This window comes from Mus musculus, chromosome 15 (genome assembly GCF_000001635.26).
Source record: "Mus musculus strain C57BL/6J chromosome 15, GRCm38.p6 C57BL/6J".
NCBI lineage: Eukaryota > Metazoa > Chordata > Mammalia > Rodentia > Muridae > Mus > Mus musculus.
This window is the reverse complement of record NC_000081.6, coordinates 20,505,384-20,527,306: the sequence shown is the minus strand read 5'-3', so window position 1 is coordinate 20,527,306 and position 21,923 is coordinate 20,505,384. Positions and strand designations below refer to the sequence as shown.

Sequence of the window (21,923 nt, the reverse complement as noted above, 5' to 3'; positions counted from 1 at the left end):
CTTGCATTGGGGTATATGGATTCTGAAGTGGCCAATTCTTGTAGCCAGGAATGATTCCCAGTGGAGGGATAATGACAGCAAACCACATACAAAATGTGTTCTGTCTGCAAGATATGCAGGGACAAAAACAGAGCAGAGACAGCAGGTGTGGTCAACCAATGACTGACCTAACTTGAGACCCAGCCCATGGGCAAGAATCATTCCCTGACACTATTAGTGATAGTCTGTTATTATTGTAGACAGGAGGCTAGCATAACTGTGCTCTGAGATGTTCCATCCAACAGCTGATTGAATCAGATGCAGAGACTCACAGCTAGACATTAGATAGATTTCAGGAGTTGTACGGGATTCTTAGAAGGAGGATTGAGGGAACTGAAGGGAATAGGAACTTCAGAAGAAAGCAAACAGCATCAATAGGAACTAACCTGGTTCCTCGGGGACCTCCATGAGAATGAACCACTAGTCAAGGACCATACATAAGCTGGAACTATGCCCCATTCCTGCACACATATAAAGGATGTGCAGCTTTGCCTTCACATGAGTCTCCCAACAATTGGAGCAGGTCTCTCCATGGAACTGTTGAATGCCTGCAGATCCTGTTCTGCTAACTGCCTCAGAGGGCGAGAATGAGTCTAGTACTTACTTGTGACTTACAGTGCCAAGGGAAGGGGGTAGAAGGTATAGTGTGTGAGGGGGAAAAGTGGGCTAAATTGGGGGAGAAACTGTCCGGGGGTTACTGGGAGGAGAGCTGATATTGGAATTTAAAATGAATGAATGAATGAATAAATAAATAAATAGATAAAAATTTAAAAAAGAATCCACTTGCTTCTCTCACTAGAAAATAAACGTCCTAAGAAGAATAAAATTAATTAAAATCAACAAAATGAATAGAACAAAACAAAAAACAATCAGAACCCTCCCAAGGTTTGAAATACACATATAGTCACAGAGCAACACGTTTCTAAGCAAAAACAATACCCTAAAATATGAAATCAGAAGCCCTAAGAGGTATGCAAAATCACACCAAAAATCATATGAGACAAAGAAATTCCTTAATCTGTCTCTTATTAGTGTGTTCCTTAACTCTTTGTTATACGAATATTGCTACAGATGTTTTCTACTACATACCATCAACTGGTAATTTTCAGTATTTGTGTACTATCTGCCTCACTATGAATATGTCAGCAGGATTTCATGAAAAATGCTTTAATCAAAACAGTCTTCCTCATTTCTCTGACCTACTTATGCAATGTTGCTCATCAACAGACAATTCACCATGGCAAGATTTTTCTTTCTTTCTTTTTTTTTTTTTTTAGATATTTTCTTCATTTACATTTCAAATGCTATCCCAGCAGTCCCCTATACCCTCCTCCCACCCTGCACCCCAACCCACTCACTCCTGCTTCCTGACCCTGAAATTCCCTAAACTGGGGCAAATGATCTTTGCAAGACCAAGGGCCTCTTCTCCCATTGATGGCCTACTAGGCTATCATCTGTTACATATGCAACTAGAGGAACAGCTCTGGGTGTACTGGATATTTCATATTGTTGTTCCTACTATAGGGATGCAGACCCCTTCAACCCCTTTGGGTACTTTCTCTAGCTCCTTCATTAGGGGCCCTGTGTTCCATCCAATATATGGCTGTGATCATCCATTTCTGTATTTACCAGGCACTGGCATAGCCTTATAAGAGACAGCTATTTCAGGATTCTTTCAGCAAAATCTTTCTGGCTTATGCAATAGTGTCTGGGTTTGGTGATTGTTTATGGGATGGATCCCTGGGTGGGGCAGTCTCTGGATGGTCCTTCCTTCAGTCTCAGCTCCAAACTTTGTCTCTGTAACTCCCTCCATGGGTATTTTCTTCCCCATTCTAAGGAGGAAGGAAGTATCCACTCTTTGGTCTTTTTTTCTACTTGAGTTTCATGTGTTTTGCAACTTGTAGCTCGGGTATTCTAAGTTTCTGGGCTAATATCCACTTATCAGTAAGTGCATATCATGTGAGTTCTATTGTGATTGGGTCACCTCACTCAGGATGATATCTTCCAGATCCATCCATTTGCCTAGGAATTTCATAAATTCGTTGTTTTTAATAGCTGAGTAGTACTCCATTGTATAAATGTACCACATTTTCTGTATCCATTCCTCCATTGAGGGATGTCTTAGTCCAGGTTTTTTATTCCTGCACAAACATCATGACTCTTGACTCTAGCTGCATGTGTATCAAAAGATGGCCTAGTCGGCCATCACTGCAAAGAGAGGCCCATTGTACTTGCAGACTATATATAGCCCAGTACTGGGGAACGCCAGGGCCAAAAAGTGGGAGTGGGTGGGTAGGGGAGTAGGGGGGGTATTGGGGACTTCTGGGATAGCATTGGAAATGTAAATGAGGAAAATACCTAATTAAAAAAAAAAAAAGAAGCAAGTTGGGGAGGAAAGGGATTATTTGGCTTATATTTCCATACTGCTGTTGATCACCAAAGGATGCAGGACTGGAACTCAATCAGGTCAGAAAGCAGGAACTGATGCAGAGGCCATGGAAGGATATTCTTTACTGGCTTTCTTCCCCTGGCTTTCTCAGCCTGCTCTCTTATAGAATCAAGACTACCAGCCCAGAGATGGTCCCACACACAAGGGGCCTTTCCCCTTGATCACTAATTGAGAAAATGCCTTACAGTTGTATCTCATGGAGGCATTTCCTCAACTGAAGCTCCTTTCTCTTTGATAACTCCAGCTGAGTCAAGTTGACACAAAACTAGCCAGTACAAGGGACATCTGTTTTCTTTCCAGCTTTTGGCTATTATAAATAAGGCTGCTATGAAAATAGTGGAGCGTGTGTCCTTATGACCAGTTGGTGCATCTTCTGGATGTATGCCCAGGAGAGGTATTGCGGGATCCTCTGGTAGTACTATGTCCAATTTTCTGAGGAACCACCAGACTGATTTCCAGGGTGGTTGTACCAGATTGCAATCTTACCAGCAATGGAGGAGTATTTTTTTCACCACATCCTTGCCAGCATCTGCTGTCACCTGAGTTTTTGGTCTCATCCATTCTGACTGGTATGAAGTGGAATCTCAGGGTTGTTTTGATTTGCATTTCCCTGATGGTTAAGGATGTTGAATATTTTTTCAGGTGCTTCTCAGCCATTTGGTATTCCTCAGTTAATAATTCAAGACCTTAAAACATGCTTTCTAAAGTTTAAAGACCATGGCAAATCTGAGGTCATCAAGTAACTAAACCTGTGATTGTTTTATTTTCGATATGTATAGACTTCATGAGTATAGTAACTGGAGAGAATATAAGAGTTAGAAACCCCTTTCTTTGTTACAGACACTATTTCTAGGAAATGTCTTATGGGCAAACTGTGAGGCCCAGTAACAACTTCTCTTACTGTGAAGACATTGAATTTAATCACTATAATGTGTAGTGAGTAGAACACCATTTTAAGCCAGTACATATTCCTCTTATAACGCACCATTTAAAGACAGTGAAATGTAACTATGACATATTCATTCAAATCCTCAGGCATTCCAGTTCAAGGAGTTGTAAAAATCACAGACTTTATATGTCTGGTTTGCTAAGTCCTCTAGGATGTCACATAGCAATACTACAGAATAAATGATATCTCCCAGAAAGCATTGCATTGCACTTGAACCCTCCCCTTTTTTCCATTACCTTTTTTCACTGTGGAAAATCTTTTACTCTTTAATCAGCTTCATTTATTCAGTAGTTGTTTAAACATACAGCTGACTGGCCAACTTACATTGTTACTTACATATTAACACTCAGGGGAAACATTTAAAGAATAGATATATTTTGCTTTCAGTTCAGAACAAGGTTGAAAAGCCATATCTGGTAATGTATATGTAAATGTGTATGTGTATGCTTATATATGTGTATATGTATATACATTTACATAAAGATATATATATTCATTTTTTTCTAATTTGTCATTTGAATGAAAATTTCTCATATTTTAATTCTCCTGTTCTTCCTCAAACGTAACATTATACAGGATAGGTAGTATGAGTTACATTTTAGAAAATAAATATGATTTCTTTCATAAGATGTAGAAGGGAAGGTGTTGGGGGAGAGGGGAACCTGCTCTGGTATTGGGAGAGGGAAAAAGAATGAAGTCCTGAGGGCCAACAGAAAGAAAGGAAGCAGGCAAACTTTGTGAAATAGGAGTTTGGGGGACCCTCCAGAATGCAGCAGAGACCTGGGAGGTGAGAGACTCCCAGGACTCAAAGGGAGGGACCTTAGATGAAATGCCAGACAGTATAGAGAGGGAACTTATAGAGCCCACCTCCAGCAGGAAGACAGAATGAAATGAGGAAAGGGGGCCATCACACAGTCACAACTCTGACCCATAATTGTTCCTGTCTGAAAGAACTACAGGGATGGAAATGAAGAGAAGCCAGAGAGGAAAAGTTGGTCCAGCAACAGGCCCAGAGTTGGATCCAGCTCAAGGGGAGGTCCCAAGGTCTGACACTATTACTGAGGCTATGGAGCACTCACAAAAAGACACCTATCATGACTGCACTCTGGAAGACCTAACAAGCATCTGAAAGAATCAGATGCAGATATTTGCACCCAACCAATGAACAGAAGCAGCTGACCAATGTGGTTGAATTAGGGAAGGCTGAAAGAAGCAGAGGAGAAGGGCAACCCTGTAGGAGTCCCAGCAGTCTCAATTAATCTGGTACCCTATGATCTCTCAAACATTGTACCACCAAACAGGCAGTATATACCAGTTGATATGAAGCCCCCAACACACTTACAGTAGAGGACTGCCAGGTATGTGTTCATTCAGATGTGATGTACCTAACCCTCAAGAGACTGGAGGCCCCAAGAAGTTTAGAGGTCAGGTGGCATGGGGGATAGGGACATCCATGTGGAGACAGGGGGGTAGGGAGGATGTATGGGATGTGGAACAGTCAAATGATGGATGGGGGAAGGAGGAATAAAATATGGTGTATAAAAATAATTAATTAAAAAATAAAAAGCTAAACAAAGGTTTCAATCTCATGTTGCAAGGAGAAAGAGACTACTGTCCAATGCAGAAAACACAGGAATTCACATGAAGACATAGTCTACTGTTTGAGGAAAACATTCATAAATACAGTAGAAATCAAGTTTTGAAGAAGTGGTTAGATCAGACCAGTGGAACCCATGCCAGTGTTGGATATATGAACAAGCTCTAGACAGTTGATCGGCCTGCCTGCTGTATGAGGAACACACAGGTGACCCATCCTCAAAGCGCTGAGCAAACCTCTTCAGATAATGAACCTGAATTTCTTGACTTGTGACAGCAATTCATCACAAATCAAGCTATAAGAAATCATTGATTTTTCTGATTAATCACTCAATTTAGGTTCTTAATGTAGATGCCTGAGCAAATTAAATCTCATTTAAAAATGCTATTTTGAAGGTATATGTCTTTTTGCTAAGAAGGACCTTGTGATTCATTGTTATAATAAGAAAAGTTTACATTGAAAAGTTACAAAATAAAATACATTTAAATGAAATATATTTGAAGAAATATAAACAGATATCAGAATAAGAAAACAGATTTTTAAACTATAAAAATAGATTTTGAAAAATGAAGATCTACTAACTAAAAATATTTAAGAGAACTAAAACCCACTAATTCACTCTGTTTTAGATATAAAAAGGTTTCTAGTGTTTTACTTAACCTAAATTTCATGACCATTGTTGATTTGGAAAATTAATTTCCAAATTTTTTTATTTTTCTTTTTATTAGATATTTTCTTGTTTTACATTTCAAATACCATCCTCTTCCCTAGTTTCCTAGTTTCCTTCCCAAAAGTCCCCTATACCCTACCCCCACTGCCCTGCTCCCCAATCTACCCATTCCCTCTTCCTGGCCCTGGCATTACCCCATACTGGGGCATATAATCTGTGTAAGACCAAAGGCCTCTCCTTCCAGTGATTGCCTACTATGCCATCCTCTGCTACTGAAGACACAACTCTGGGGAGGTACTGGCTAGTTCATATTGTTGTTCCTCCTATAGAGTTGCAGACCCCTTTAGCTCCTTGGGTACTTTCTCTAGCTCCTTCATTAGGGGCCCTGTGTTCCATCTAACAGATGACTGTGAGTATCCACTTCTGTATTTGCCAGGCACTGGCATATTCTCACAAAAGATAGCTATATCAGGGTCCTGTCAGCAAAATCTTTCTGACATATGCAATAGTGTCTGGGTTTGGTGATTGTTTATGGGATGGATCCCCAGGTGGGGCAGTCTCTGAATGGTCCTTCCTTCTGTCTCAGCTCTCTAATTCCTTCCATGGGCATTTTCTTCCCCATCCTAAGAAGGAACAAAGTATCCACACTTTGGTCTTCCTTCTTCTTGAGTTTCATGAGCTTTGCCAAGACACAATTTGCAAAACACATGAAACCCAATTTCTAATTTCATATATCATATACACACACATGGATGCATATACACATAATCTCTCTCTCTGTCTCTCTCTCTGTCTCTCTCTGTCTCTGTCTCTCTCTGTCTCTGTCTCTCTCTGTCTCTGTCTCTCTGTCTCTGTCTCTCTCTCTCTCTCTCTGCGTGTGTGTGTATTGAATGAATGTTTGCTTGTTTCTTCACAGTGACTCAATTTCTTGACCTAGAAAACAATAAAGCATAAAGGATACATCTTGTTTAGATTTTAAGTATACAATATATTTCTGATGTTTCAAAAATATGTATATTTAATATTTTATATTATTTTATGGGAATCACAACAGAACTGTCTTACATTGCCGCTTCTAAACGTGAACAACAGCAAAAAAAAAAAAATCCATTCTTCAGTTCTGTTATGTACATTGTTATTTCCTGTTGAAGAGTGAACCTTTTCTCAACAGTTTTATTAAAGATTGGATGCCTTAGGCAAATCTATGACAAAAGAATAGACTTTTTTTTTTATCCTCCCACTCTTCCCTATTCTTGTTCTTACTTAACACATGTGTTATTCTTATTCTCTCCCTCAAAATATCCCATAGGTTAACCTCAGTCCTACATTATAATGCTTTATCCAGTCTTGTCTTCTTGAAATAACTTCACACTCTTCAAGTTTGATCCCAATCTGGCTACCCCAACTTCATTTCCTCTACAACATCTGATCTGCAAGCCAATTAGATAAAAATACTACTGGTAACATGTGCCTTGCACATTAACAACACCACAATAATTCAAATACATGAATTCATTAAGGTCTATATAAAATTCACACATATGTATACATAACATATACATGTTCACTCCTTGATTTTTACTTTTCATGAAGTCATTTTTTCTTTACATCAGAGACATAAAAATCTGATTCAAATCCCAAACTCACAGAACAGCATCAAAAGCACCAACAGTATAGTCCAATATAAAACACATTTAAATGTAAATTATATATTACAGCACAGTATGAAAGTTTCATATGTTTTATATAAACATCCTATGAAAATAAAAGTATTAATATTAAATAATAGTCTAGAAGTTTGTTTTTAGACTTTTTAGCAAAAAAATTCATGATTGCTAAACTAAATTGCTTACATATGTTCAACTTATAGAGATAATAAATTGAATGTATTTTTTTTTCTTCTGCCAAGAATGAATGGTGGGCAGTAACAGTGATCAACCACTGATAAATATTTAGAATATGTCATGACTATGCAGCTGTTAGAGGAATAATAATAAAAACAACCCTGTGTATTTTCTAAAATGGGAAGGCTACATCAGAGGATACAAGTGAAAATACTTCCTGAATAATTTGTAATTTCTGACTTTATAATACATAATATTGCCAATGACTTGTTAAAATGTATAAGTGCATTTGTATTACCTTGTTAGAGTTAATGGCTTAGAAAATAATACAATGAAATTGTCATAGAGGAATGGCTATTATACTTTTATTTGCAGTCTGATGATGAGATATTACTGCAAAGAAACTTTTACATGAAATGTTTCTTAGAAATACCACTCGTCTTTAACTACTTATTGCAAACCCAAAATACCATTCTTTTCCAATCTCCAGACAATAATTGTGTCCATTTATCACAAAGCAGTCCTTGTATCACCTTAATGAATATGTTTTAAAGAAGTTTATCACTTGCTTTATATTAGAAATATAAATATGCATACATATATGTACACATATGAACACACAAATTTTCAGAAACACAAATCTTTCTTCTGTTAACTAAAACAATCTTGTGTATTCCTTTTGTTTAGGAGAAAGATCTGTGATTCCAAATATGTATTCAAATATGGTATCATAAAAAAAAGAAACAGTCCTGCTCTTTGGTCATGTGTGAAAGCCATTGCTGGGTAAGCAAATTGTAACTTTGTCTTTTCTTTTGTAGAACAAGGGATGGAAGCCAAAGCTTTTGCATTCTAGACAAATGCCTTACCACCGAGAGACACTTCAGTCCTTCACTGATTTTATTTGGTTTGAAGCATCCATCCCTTATTCAAACAGGTGATATATTCATTGACCTCTTTCCTCATCAAATCATTTAAACTTCTTCCTTTTTCATCATCTTTTGGTTTTGGCAATTATGCAACATTTCCTCTGGCTATTATTTTTTTTTTCTTTTGTGAGGGTAGTAAATTATGTCTCGCAAAGTTTAAAACTTTTCATTCTACCATCCTTTATACTCTTATCAATTTATATTTGATTAACATGTATTCATTGTGCATAGTAAAGAGATTGTGGTATTCTACCACATGCATACAGTGTTTGCTATTCCCAAATCTACTTTCAATAATTATTCTGCTAAAAACATGAACACTTCGTAATTCTCTCTGACCTTGAAGATACCATGTTCTTATTTTACCATCGCTGCTCCTATAGAGCAGGATTCTGGCATTGTCGCCGGTTTTCTTTGCAGAGGGATTCTGAGCCCCACTCAATTTCTTCCCTGGTTGAATTATATTCTTATATCAGGATTTTGACTATTTATTTCTGTATGAGTCACATCAAGTAAATGTAATATCAAGTAAAATTCGTATTCAACCATCCAAAATTCATCAATTTTTCTAGAGATTTTCTGTTAATTTTACCTTTACATTGAAATTCTATCCTAATGTCTTTCATATTTTCTAGATATCACCTCATGCTATGCTGTAAGATTTCTGATTTTCTAGAATGCCTTATTCTAAATTCTTGAACCTTGTTAATAACTAAACATATTTCATCATAAATATAAAATATAGAAGAAACATACTTCTATGTTTTTGTCTTCTCATTAATTTACTTATTCAATTTATACCCAGATCACTAACAACCTACTTACAGCCCCATCCCCACAGCCCTTTCCCTGTCTATCTTCTGCTCTGAAAAGTGTACGACTCTCTGACTATCAGCCCCCATGACACATCAAGTCACTGCAAGTCTAGGTGCATCCTCTCTCACTGAGGCCAGACAATGCAACCCAGTCAGGGAAACAGGATCCCCAGTCAGGCAAAAGAGTCAGGGTAAGTTGGTTGGTTCAATCTCTGGGAGCCCTCAAGGGTAAAGGATAGTTGACTCATTTAGTCTTCTTGTAGAGTCCCTCAATTCTTACTCCAACAGTTCTGCAAGACTGCAGGAGATCCATCATTTTGGCTGTGGATCTCTGCATCTGTTTCTATGACTGCTGGGTGCAGCCTCTCAGAACACAGTTATGCTAGACTCCTGTCTGCAAACATTTAGTTTAAAATCTTTATCAAAGTACCATTTTACTTGGGGAAAGATCTTTACCAATTGTAAATCTGATAGAGGGCTAATATCAAAATATACAAAGAACTTAAGAAGTTAGACTCTAGAAAATAAAATAACCCTATTAAAAATGGGGTACAGAGAATCCTCAACTGAGGAATATTGAACGGCTGAGAAGCACCTAAAAATGTTCAACATCCTTAGTCATCAGGGAAATGTAAATCAAAATAACCCTAAGATTCCACCTCACACCAGCCAGAATGGCTAAGATCAAAAACTCAGGTGACAGCAGATGCTGGCGAGATTGTGGAGAAAGAGAAACACTCCTCCATTGCTGGTGGGATTGCAAGCTGTTATAACCACTCTGGAAATCAGTTTGACAGTTCCTCAGAAAATTGGACATAGCACTACCAGAGGATCCAGCAATACCACTCCTGGGCATATATACAGAAAATGCTCTGAAATGTAATAAGGACACATGATCTACTGTATTCATAGTAGTCTACAAGTAGTTGATTTTGCCTCCCTCAAATTAATGGTTGCACCACCAAAAATGTATAAAACAAAAGAATAGCTAGAATCACAAAGATACAAATTTTGTCTGTACCTAACTGCCATCCAAAACCTAGCCTCTACATTTCAAAGATAATCATTGCTTCTTGTAGTCTTTCACCTGCTAAATGGTGTCTCGGTATCAATGTGATACCCAGATGACTCTTCTTCAAAGGATAAGATATTGTTTTTTACCAGTTATGAATCCATAGAAATATTACTTTGTGTTTAAAAGTTAATTTATAAAAGTTTCCAGATGGTGTTTTTCTGTTTTAATTTATTATTCTTTCACATTTCTAAAATAGAAATCAAATTTAATCTATGGAAGCTCTTTTCTATAATATCAATACTGTAATCCAGGATCAAAACCTGAACTTGTTGTTAGACAATGTAAAACTAGTTCAGAAAAAATATTCTATTTCATGACAATCAAGTAATATATTTTAACAACTGCAATTAAGCTTGAGCTACAAGGATTCTTATTTATTTATTTATTTATTTATTTATTTATTTATTTTTTACACTCCAGATTTTATCCACCCCCCCACAGTCTACCCTTCAACTGTTCTACATCCCATAACTCCTCCAGACCCCACCCGTCTCCATGAGGATGTCCCCACACCACACCACCGACACAACCAAACCACCCCAGTCTCTTGAGGGTTAGGTGCATCAAAAAATATATATTCTTGATTATTTTGTGAATTTCACATTATGCACACATCTCCCACTCTATTTGTAACTGCCCTCCATCCTTGCAACCTCCCCCCAAAAGAAAAAAAAATCATGTTATAAAAGCTTTATTGTGTCACAATGTATCACATAGTATACACTTTTAACCTCACAGTTTACTTACACATATCTGTGACTCAAATCGTTGGTCTGATTAGGGCCTCTAGGTTCTGCTACACTGTTAATTCTGGATCCTCACCAGATACCCAATACTTCACTGGTATCAGGTTGTTGCCCTGTGTCATGGAAATCTTGTAGCTTTGGTTCTGTAGGACTGTGCTCTGCCTGCATTGAAGCAGTTTATAGATGGTGTTGGCCAACTCATAGCATTGGACCTGGGCCTAGGCCCTTACTGAGTAAGTTAACCCAAAAGGTTTTTAATACTACAATAACAGGAAAAGTTCTCCAACAATGTACTGTAGAGAAATTTTAATCCAGAAACAGCAAGTGATCATATGAAATGTTTTTGTAGGTTTATATGATCTGGCTAGAATGCAGAGGTGTCCTGGATTACAGTATAATTTGGTTGAAATACAAATATGTCCTTAGTACATATCTTTAATCCCTCACAATGAAGTTAAGGTTAGTGTGTAGAAGGGAAGATGGTTTCCTTTCCCAGAACAAAACTGTATAGGAAAGAATGGTGACCTAGGAGAAGTGAGAGAAACAAGAGAGTTGTGGTCATGTGGGTGTGGCAACTTTGCAGTGACAGTTATACAGAGATAGATTATAGACACAGATGAAGACAGATCAACCTAGAGAATGCAGAGCCAAAAGGTTGGAACATATTGCTATATTTTGAAGCCAAGAAGAACAACTGACGTAGAAGCCAGGAGAAACTGGATTGAATCAGTCAGATTGTAATATTAGATTGTAGTGAGGTTAGAAGCTTCCTGGCCTAGGAATAGTTAGACCAGAGAAAGAACAACTCTGGGCTCAGCCCAGCTGGGTATTTTCACATCTTGGATAAGACTCTGATCTCATTCCTTCTTCTGAGGAAAATAAACCACCATTTACACTGCTCAATGAAGCAGTCAGCAAGGAGGAAGGGAGCTCTCCCACTCCCATGCCCTTGTGCTGGCTCACCTGCCTCCTTTCCACCAGTTCTATTGTACCATCCAGATGAGATTCAGGGCTTGCTTTCTTGAGTGCTGTAGGAAGAAGAGCAAGTTAAGGCCAACTTTCCCATGCCCTTGCTACTGCAAGGCAGATGATCGGCATGGACAGCTCTCCCATACTCCAGCCTTCCAGCTATTCACCAACACCCCTGCCACCAGGGGCAGTTCCACTGAACTGCCCAGGCAAGGTGCATGGCCAGCTCTTCTGCCTTCTGCAGTTTGCAAGGGGTGCAGTTGGGGAGAAAAACTTCTCTCTTAAATCAACTACAAAGATTCTTGAAACAGTGAGCATTAAGAAAATCTACCATACTCAAGTTTTTATAAGCTGCATAACTTTTTGCCAAAAATAAAATCCAAAATTCAATGCATAACAAGGCTGTTTCTCCTTGCTTCTCTGTTATTGACTATACAGAAGTTAAACAGTGAAAAGTGAGAGAAGAGAGGAAGGTTCATATGGAAGGGAAAGACAGAGGGCCAACCATGAAAGACAGCTAAATCAAACTGGGTAATGTAGATCTGAGGTCTGGCTTTGCCTAGTGAAGGAGATTTTTATTATATTTGGGTCTGATTGATACTTACTTAACTTGTAGAAAAGATTTGGTCCTCAGCAGTATGTAATGATTCACACTTAAGGTAAATTTCCCTTTTGAGAAAACTTATTCTGAATGCTTTGATTGTTTGCTCAAAGAAATTTTAAATTTTAGGTCAAATGATGTAGATGTTAAGCACAGCTTCAAAGCAAATTGATTGTAACACCTAGGTTAATAATTGATCAAATGATCAGTGCTCTAATGTGGCCAAGATGAAACATATGACTTTCAGAGGCAGATGAACTTTAATACTAAATAATTCAAAATTACACATAGAGGCTATGAGGAATTGGCATGCAAAGAATAAGTAAGATGTAGGAACCCATCTTCCCACTCTCTTTGCACTTTGTTCACTGTTACAATACTAAAAGGCAAAAGGTCACCTAGAAGCAAACACTGAATGTATAAAGCTTGGGGAAGCTATGAGGATGTGCTGCCCAGTTTGTGGGAATGTAAAATACAGCAACTTGGGACACAACCTCATATTTGTTTACAGATTTCAAAATGGGGAACTCCCTTCTGGTCAGTGCCAGCACCGGGTCACCTTGGACATAAAGTCGGCTGACACCCCCAAGGTTTCCAGCGGATTCTCCACCCAATCTTAGGATCACCAGTGAGTGGAACACAACTTCTGTTCCATTCTAATCACGCAGGAACAGAGACAGCATTAGGGAAGCTGAAAACTCGGGCTGACAAGGGTCACAAGTCCCTTCTGGTCAGTGCCAACACCAGGTCACCTGGGCGAGGAGTCAGAGGACACCCCTAAGGTCCCTAGAGGACAGCTTCTGAGGCAGACACAGTTTCAAGCTCCAGACATCAGGCACCTTCCCTGCCAGAGGACAGGTGTCCTCCCCGCAAAGGAGAGCTTTGCAGGAGCACCTGGAGAAGCCATCTTGGTTCCCGGATCCCTTCAAAACTAGTCTGCACAGGTGAGAGTGTGGACTACAGAAGCTAACAGCTTCTGGGACAGGCCCTGATTCAGGCCTTCATCTTCTGCCAGGAGGCAGGACCGAACTCCAGATATCTGTGCATCTTCCCTGCAAGAGGAGAGCTTGCCTGCAGAGAGTGCTCAGACCACTGATACCCAGGAGAGAGCTAGTCTCCCAGGGCTGCTGATAGAGGCTAACAGAATCATGAGAGGAACAAGCTCTAACCAGAGAAAACTATAACAACTAACTCCAGAGATTACCAGATGGTGAAAGGAAAATGTAAGAATCTTACTAACAGAAACCAAGACCACTCACCATCATCAGAACGCAGCACTCCCATGTCACCCAATCCTGGACACCCTAACACACCCAAAAATCTAGACCTGGATTTAAAAGCATATCTCATGATGATGGTAGAGGACATCAATTAGGAATTTAAACTTAAAGAAATACAGGAGAACACTGATAAAGAGTTACAAGTCCTTAAAGAAAAACAAGAAAACACAACAAAACAGGTAGAAGTCCTTAAAGAAAAACAGGAAAGCACATCCAAAAAGGTGATGGAAATGAACAAAACCATACTAGACCTAAAAAGGGAAGAAGACACAATAAAGAAAACCCAAAGTGAGGCAACGCTAGAGATAGAAACTCTAGGAAAGAAATCTGGAACCATAGATGTCAGCATCAGCAACAGAATACAAGAGATGGAAGGGAGAATGTCAAGTGCAGAAGATTCCATAGAGAACATCTGCACAACAATCAAATAAAATGGAAAATGCAAAAATATCCTAACTCAAAACATCCAGGAAGTCCAGGACACAATGAGAAGAGCAAACCTATGGATAATAGGAGTAGATGAGAATAAAGATTTTCAAATTAAAGGTCCAGCAAATATCTACAACAAAATTATAGAAGAAAACTTCCCAAACCTAAAGAAAGAGATGTCCATGAACATACAAGAAGCCTAGAGAACTCCAAATAGACTGGACCAGAAAAGAAATTCCTCCTGACACATTATAATCCAAACAACAAATACACTAAATAAACATAGAATATTAAAAGCAGTAAGGGAACAAGGTCAAGTAACATATAAAGGAAGGCCTATCAGAATAACACCAGACTTCTCACAAGAGACAATGAAAGCCAGAAGATCCAGGACAGATGTTAAACATACACTAAGAAAACACAAATCCCAGCCCAGGCTACTATACCCAGCCAAACTTTCAATTACCATAGATGGAGAAACCAAAGTATTCTATGACAAAACCAAATTCACGCATTATCTTTGCATGAATCTAGCCCTTCAAAGGATAATAACAGAAAAAAAAAAAAAAAAAAAAAAACACAAGTATGGGAACCAAGCCATAGAAAAAGCAAGAAAGTAATCCTTCAACAAACCTAAAAGAAGACAGCCACAAGAATAGAATGAATAGAATGCCAACTCTAACAACAAAAATAATGGGAAACAACAATTACTTTTCCTTAATATCTCTTAATATTAATGGAATCAATTCCCCAATAAAAAGACATAGACTAACAGACTGGCTACACAAACAGGATCCAACATTTTGCTGCTTATAGGAAATCCATCTCAGGGAAAAAGACAGAAACTACCTCAGAGTAAATGGCTGGAAAACAATTTTCCAAGCAAATGTTCTGAAGAAACAAGATGGAGTCGCCATTCTAATATTGAATAAAAGCAACTTCCAACCCAAAGTTATCAAAAAAGACAAGGAGGGACACTTCATTCTCATCAAAGGTAAAATCCTCCAAGAGGAACTCTCAATTCTGAATATCTACGCTCCAAATGCAAGGGCAGCCACATTCATTAAAGACACTTTAGTAAAGCTCAAAGCACGCATTGCACCTCACACAATAATAGTGGGAAACTTCAACACCCCACTTTAATCAATGGACAGATTGTGGAAACAGTAACTAAACAGGGACACAGTGAAACTAAAAGAAATTATGAAACAATTGGATTTAACAGACATCTACAGAACATTTTATCCCAAAACAAAAGGATATACCCTCTTCTCAGCACCTCATGGTATCTTCTCTGAAATTGACCATATAATTGGTCACAAAACAGGCCTCAACAGATATAAAAATATTGAAATTGTCCCATGCCTGCTATCAGATCACCATGGACTAAGGCTGATATTCAATAACAACATAAAAAATAGAAAGCCAACATTTACTTGTAAACTGAACAACACTCTTCTCAATGATACATTGGTTAAGGAAGGAATGAAGAAAGAATTAAAGACTTTTTAGAATTTAATGAAAATTAAGCCATAACATACCCGAACTTATGAGACACAGTGAAAGCATTTATAAGACAAAAACTCATAGCTCTTCCTGCCTCCAAAAAGAAACTAGAGAGAGCACACATTAGCAGGTGACAACACACCTAAAAGCTCTAGAACAAAAGGTAGCAAATTCACCAAAGAGGAGTAGATGGCAGCAAATAATCAAATTCACAGGCGAAATCAAACAAGTGGAAACAAGAAGAACTATTCAAAGAATCAACCAAATAGTGAGCTGGTTCTTTGAGAAAATCAACAAGATAGATAAACCCTTAGCCAGACTCACTAGAGGGCACAGGAACAGCATTCTAATTAACAAAATCAGAAATAAAAAGGGAGACATAACAACAGTGCCTGAAGAAACCCAAAACACCATCAGATCCTTCTACAAAAGTCTATACTCAACAAAACTGGAAAACCTGGACAAAATGAACAAATTTCTAGACAGATACCGGGTGCCAAAGTTAAACCAGGACCAGGTTAATGATCTAAACAGTCCTATATCCCCTAAAGAAAAAGAAGCAGTCATTAATAGTCTCCCAACCAAAATAGGCCCAGGACCAGATGTGTTTAGTGCAGAGTTCTATCAGACCTTCAAAGAAGATCTAATTCCAGTTCTGGACAAACTATTCAACAAAATAGAAGCAGAAGGTACACTACCCAATTCATTCTATGAAGCCACAATTACTCTGATACCTAAACCACAGAAAGACCCAACAAAGTTAGAGAACTTCAGACCATTTTCCCTTATGAATGTCGATGCAAAAATACTCAAAAAAAATTCTGGCTAACTGAATCCAAGAACATATCAAAACAATCATCCATCCTGACATAGTAGGTTTCATCCCAGGGATGAAGGGATGGTTTAATATATATATATATATATATATATATATATATATATATATATATATATATATATATATATCCATCAATGTAATCCTCTATATAAACAAATTCAAAGACAAAAACGACATGATCATATTGTTAGATGAGGAGAAAGCATTTGACAAAATCCAACACACATTCATGATAAAAGTCTTGGAAAGATCAGGAATTCAAAGCTCATACCTAACCATGAGAAAAGCAATCTACAGCAAACCAGTAGCCAACATCAATGTAAATAGTGAGAAGCTGGAAGCAATCCCACTAAAATAAGGGGCTAGATAAGGCTGTCCACTCTCTCCTGTTCCTGTCTCCTTGTACTTTGTCCTTTAGGTAAAATCTAAGTGGATTAAGGAACTCCACATAAAACCAGAGACAGGTTTAATATACGAAAATCCATCAATGTAATCCATTATATAAACAAACTCAAAGACAAAAACCACATGATCATCTCGTTAGATGCAGAAAAAGCATTTGACAAGATCCAACACCCATTCATGATAAAAGTTTTGGAAAGATCAGGAATTCAAGGCCCATACCTAAACATGATAAAAGCAATCTACAGCAAACCAGTAGCCAACATCAAAGTAAATGGAGAGAAGCTGGAAGCAATCCCACTAAAATCAGGGACTAGACAAGGCTGCCCAATTTCTCCCTACCTTTTCAACATAGTACTTGAAGTATTAGCCAGAGCAATTCGACAACAAAAGGAGATCAAGGGGATACAAATTGGAAAAGAGGAAGTCAAAATATCACTTTTTGCAGATGATATGATAGTATATATAAGTGACCCTAAAAATTCTACCAGAGAACTCCTAAACCTGATAAACAGCTTCGGTGAAGTAGCTGGATATAAAATAAACTCAAACAAGTCAATGGCCTTTCTCTATACAAAGAATAAACAGGCTGAGAAAGAAATTAGGGAAACAACACCCTTCTCAATAGTCACAAATAATATAAAATATCTTGGCGTGACTCTAACTAAGGAGGTGAAAGATCTGTATGATAAAAACTTCAAATCTCTGAAGAAAGAAATTAAAGAAGATCTCAGAAGATGGAAAGATCTCCCATGCTCATGGATTGGCAGGATCAACATTGTAAAAATGGCTATCTTGCCAAAAGCAATCTACAGATTCAATGCAATCCCCATCAAAATTCCAACTCAATTCTTCAACGAATTGGAAGGAGCAATTTGCAAATTTGTCTGGAATAACAAAAAACCTAGGATAGCAAAAAGTCTTCTCAAGGATAAAAGAACTTCTGGCGGAATCACCATGCCAGACCTAAAGCTTTACTACAGAGCAATTGTGATAAAAACTGCATGGTACTGGTATAGAGACAGACAAGTAGAACAATGGAATAGAATTGAAGACCCAGAAATGAACCCACACACCTATGGTCACTTGATCTTCGACAAGGGAGCTAAAACCATCCAGTGGAAGAAAGACAGCATTTTCAACAATTGGTGCTGGCACAACTGGTTGTTATCGTGTAGAAGAATGTGAATCGATCCATACTTATCTCCTTGTACTAAGGTCAAATCTAAGTGGATCAAGGAACTTCACATAAAACCAGAGACACTGAAACTTATAGAGGAGAAAGTGGGGAAAAGCCTTGAAGATATGGGGACAGGGGAAAAATTCCTGAACAGAACAGCAATGGCTTGTGCTGTAAGATCGAGAATCGACAAATGGGACCTAATGAAACTCCAAAGTTTCTGCAAGGCAAAAGACACCGTCAATAAGACAAAAAGACCACCAACAGATTGGGAAAGGATCTTTACCTATCCTAAATCAGATAGGGGACTAATATCCAACATATATAAAGAACTCAAGAAGGTGGACTTCAGAAAATCAAATAACCCCATTAAAAAATGGGGCTCAGAACTGAACAAAGAATTCTCACCTGAGGAATACCGAATGGCAGAGAAGCACTTGAAAAAATGTTCAACATCCTTAATCATCAGGGAAATGCAAATCAAAACAACCCTGAGATTCCACCTCACACCAGTCAGAATGGCTAAGATCAAAAATTCAGGTGACAGCAGATGCTGGCGAGGATGTGGAGAAAGAGGAACACTCCTCCATTGTTGGTGGGAGTGCAGGCTTGTACAACCACTCTGGAAATCAGTCTGGCGGTTCCTCAGAAAACTGGACATAGTACTACCGGAGGATCCAGCAATACCTCTCCTGGGCATATATCCAGAAGATGCCCCAACAGGTAAGAAGGACACATGCTCCACTATGTTCATAGCAGCCTTATTTATAATAGCCAGAAGCTGGAAAGAACCTAGATGCCCCTCAACAGAGGAATGGATACAGAAAATGTGGTACATCTACACAATGGAGTACTACTCAGCTATTAAAAAGAATGAATTTATGAAATTCCTAGCCAAATGGATGGACCTGGAGGGCATCATCCTGAGTGAGGTAACACATTCACAAAGAAACTCACACAATATGTATTCACTGATAAGTGGATATTAGCCCCAAACCTAGGATACCCAAGATATAAGATATAATTTGCTAAACACATGAAACTCAAGGAGAATGAAGACTGAAGTGTGGACACTATGCCCCTCCTTAGATTTGGGAACAAAACACCCATGGAAGGAGTTACAGAGACAAAGTTTGGAGCTGAGATGAAAGGATGGACCATGTAGAGACTGCCATAGCCAGGGATCCACCCCATAATCAGCATCCAAACGCTGACACCATTGCATACACTAGCAAGATTTTATTGAAAGGACGCAGATGTAGCTGTCTCTTGTGAGACTATGCCGGGGCCCAGCAAACACGGAAGTGGATGCTCACAGTCAGCTAATGGATGGATCATAGGGCTCCCAATGGAGGAGCTAGAGAAAGTAGCCAAGGAGCTAAAGGGATCTGCAACCCTATAGGTGGAACAACATTATGAGCTAACCAGTACCCCGGAGCTCTTGACTCTAGCTGCATATATATCAAAAGATGGCCTAGTCGGCCATCACTGGAAAGAGAGGCCCATTGGACTTGCAAACTTTATATGCCCCAGTACAGGGGAATACCAGGGCCAAAAAGGGGGAGTGGGTGGGCAGGGGAGTGGGGGTGGGTGGATATGGGGGACTTTTGGTATAGCATTGGAAATGTAAATGAGTTAAATACCTAATAAAAATGGAAAAAAAAAAAAAAAACAGAGACAGTGCAACTTATAGAGGAGAAAGTAGAGAAAAGCCTCAAAGAGGCTTACAGGGGAAAAATTCCTGAATAGAGCAGCAAAGGATTGTACTGTAAGATCAAGAATCAACAAATGGGACCTCATAAAATTACAAAGCTTCTGCAAGGCAAAAGACACCTTCAATAAGACAAAAAGGCCACCAACAGATTGGGAAGGGACCTTTACCTATCCTAAACCAGATAGGGGACTAATATCCAATATATAAAGAACTCAGGAAGGTGGACTCCGGAAAATCAAATAACCCAATTGAAAAATGGGTCTCAGAGCTAAACAAAGAATTCTCACCTGAGGAATACCGAATGGCTGAGAAGCACCTGAAAAAATGTTCAACATCCTTAATCATCAGGGAAATGCAAATCAAAACAACCATGAGATTCCACCTCACACCAGTTAGAATGGTTAAAATCAAAAACTCAGGTGACAGCAGATGTTGGTGAGGATGTAGAAAAAGAGGAACACTCCTCCATTGTTGGTAAGATTGCAAGCTTGTACAACCACTCTGGAAATCAGTCTGGTGGTTCCTCAGAAAATTGGACATAGTACTACTGGAGAATCCCGCAATACCTCTCCTGGTCATATATCCAGAAGATGTTCAAACCAGTAAGAAGGACACATGCTCCACTATGTTCATAGCAGCCTTATTTATACTAGCCAGAAGCTGGAAAGAACCCATACGCCCCTCAAAGGAGGAATGGATACAGAAAATGTGGTACATTTACACAATGGAGTACTACTCAGCTATGAATTAGAATGAATTCATGAAATTCCTAGGCAAATGGATAAACCTGGAGGGCATCATCCCGAGAGATGTAACCCAATCACAAAAGAACTCACATGATATGTACTCACTGATAAGTAGATATTAGCCCAGGAATTTAGAATACCCAAGATATAAGATAAAATTTGCGAAACACATGAAACTCAAGAAGAATGAAGACCAAACTGTGGACACTTTGCCCCTTCTTAGAATTGGGAAGAAAACTCACATGGAAGCAGTTACAGAGACGAAGTTTGGAGCTGAGAGGAAAGGATGAACCATCTATAGACTGCCAAATCCGGGATCCATCCCATAATCAGCCTCCAAATTTCTGACACCATTGCATTCACTAGTAAGATTTTGCTGAAAGGACCCTGGTATAGCTGTCTCTCGTGAGACTACGCCGGGGCCTAGCAAACACAGAAGTAGATGCTCACAGTCAGCTATTGGATGGATCACAGGGCCCCCAATGGAGGAGCTAGAGAAAGTACCCAAGGAGCTTAAGGGATCTGCAACCCTATAGGTGGAAAAACAATAATAACTAACCAGTACCCCCGGAGCTCCTGTCTCTAGCTGCATATGTATCAGAAGATGGCCTAGTAGGCCATCAGTGGAAAGAGAGGCCCATTGTTCGTGAAAACTTTTATGCCTTAGTACAGGCCAGGACCAAGTAGTGGGAGTGGGTGTGTAGGGGAGTGGGGGGGTATGGGGGTATGGGGGACTTTTGGGATAGCACTGGAAATGTAAATGAAGAAAATACCTAATTAAAAAAAACCCAAAATGGAATTCTTAATGTAGCAAGTTTTTACTCTCCAAGAGGCATTATATATTCAACATAGTTCACAAAGTGATAGTTCTATGAGAAAAGTAAACACTTCAAACACAAATATACAATAAGTGATTAATATGCATAATATATTACTGTAAAGTAAAAGTAATTGTTTGAATTACATTCATATAATTACTTCTTAAAATTATACGAATAATATTGAACTAGCTAGATATAGTCACAAAATAAGTTGTTTTTAAAAATAATATTATTAATTGAGAATATACAGCACTCATTACACCATTCAGAAAGCTGAAGCCAGATGATTGTGTTTAAGGCTAGTCTGAACTCTGCGGCAAGATTGTT

At 38.6% G+C, this 21,923-nt stretch overlaps 1 protein-coding gene across 6 annotated transcripts in view; it reads right to left on the bottom strand.

The window, feature by feature from the left end:
• Cdh12 (cadherin 12) overlaps positions 1–21,923 on the bottom strand; it is a 1,149,544-nt gene that overhangs the window by 1,071,115 nt on the left and 56,506 nt on the right. The gene's annotated exons all lie outside the window — the stretch shown is intronic.